The sequence below is a fragment of the Nicotiana attenuata genome, unplaced genomic scaffold, assembly GCF_001879085.1.
Source record: "Nicotiana attenuata strain UT unplaced genomic scaffold, NIATTr2, whole genome shotgun sequence".
Lineage (NCBI taxonomy): Eukaryota > Viridiplantae > Streptophyta > Magnoliopsida > Solanales > Solanaceae > Nicotiana > Nicotiana attenuata.
Window position 1 is genome coordinate 730 of NW_017694090.1, and position 1,576 is coordinate 2,305.

Consider the following 1,576-nt stretch of genomic DNA (forward strand, 5'->3'; position numbering starts at 1 on the left):
TTTATTTCTCCTCCCCAGCAACTCCGCCTGTCCGCCGCCCAGCGCCGCCCGCCGGAATTCGCCATCGGCGGCAGCCAACGTTCAAACACCCCCAAATTACACCATTCTTTTCCTCTCATCACCCTCTTTCTAGATCCACAACCCAAATCCCCCAAATCTCCACCAATAATCAACAAGATCAAACCCTAGTCGCGCCGTCACCACCCTAGCCGCCGCCCACCACCCCAAACTCCAAAAATTTTACACCACCGACCTCCTCTTCTCCCCCTCTTTCCATATCTCCGACTCAAAAATCAAAAAACCCCACGCCGCCCTAGCGCCACCACCACTGCCCTAGCGCCGCCGCCACTGCCGCCCGTTTCTTTTCTCTAACCGGCCTCGAGCAAGGTTGTGTCGTTGATATTATTGAAACCGGACTCGGATTCACCGGAATTTTTTGGTTTCAAGAATATCAACAATAAAAGCTTGCTCGAAAGTCGTACCACTACCTATCGTCGTCTCCCGGATGCTCGAGTATATGGTAAAATCGCAATCCCCGCCCCGTTATTAATTTTCTGATTTTTCTTTTTTTTGGGTTTTTAGTTTAGAGTTAGTTTCTGTCTTGTTTCTTTATTCTAATCCATTTCTGATTATGTTTGTCTTTGTTAAATCGCTTCAGCGATATCGTGCGTTCCGTTTGGCTTTAATAGTTAATTTTTGTTTGTTCATGTTGGTTCATAATACATGTGTTGAAATTTAATTACATGTTTTAATACTTGGTTTAATTTGAATCAATAGGTTGATATTGATGTTGTTAAAATCTGAAATTTAGATATTTTGTAGGGTACTAGTAGCTTTGCTTTTAGTAGGGTGGCTGAAGTGACCCTTTGGCTCCTGCCGTAGCAGATTTCAGGCTGTCCTTTCACCTTTTGGACAGCCTTTAGCACACAAAATCAGCCTCTTTTGGGGAGATTTTTGGTGAACTAAAATCTTTCCAAAAGTTGGCTTTTCTTTGCCTATTTAAGGGCTGCCCTTTCTTCATTATAAAAACTAGATCACACTTCCATAGACATTTTTTAGAATTGCTTAAACACACAAAAACATAAAAAATTTCAGCAGTTGAACACATGAAAAGTAAGCTGAAATGGTGAGCTTTAGGAGTGAATCTTAGAGTGCAAACTTTTAGAAAAGTATAAGTCCTCTTTAGAGTTCGTTTCTGGGTTTCTTCTCGAAGTTTTCGGGCTGTTTTAACATGGATTTGCTGCTGGTTTTCTGCTGTTTTGCTGCTGTTTTTATGCTGCTTTAGTTGCTGAGCTTCCATTCTTCGTTGTTGTATTTATTATTCTGCGACTCAGGTAACTCTTTAAACTTATGTTGCAGATATTTTCACATTAACAAGAAGATTGGAACTCATCTTGATTGTTGGGAGCATATCCATTTAAATAAATGAGTGCTTAGCTAAATTTCTTTATTGTTAAATATATCTTGTTGTAGTTCATATGTAAAAAATAAATCCTTGGTTGATCAAACACTCTTTATTCATGTGTTATTTGTCTTTACTATCTATTATAGTTTTGTATGCATATAAAAATAGAGA

At 39.5% G+C, this 1,576-nt stretch overlaps 1 long non-coding RNA gene across 1 annotated transcript; it reads left to right on the plus strand.

Moving 5' to 3' along the window:
* Nucleotides 1–465: 465 nt before the first annotated feature.
* LOC109222606 lies at nt 466–1,538 on the plus strand. Its single transcript, XR_002067430.1, has 2 exons — nt 466–520; nt 1,360–1,538. It is a non-coding gene; the product is annotated as an uncharacterized LOC109222606 (long non-coding RNA).
* Nucleotides 1,539–1,576: the final 38 nt, after the last annotated feature.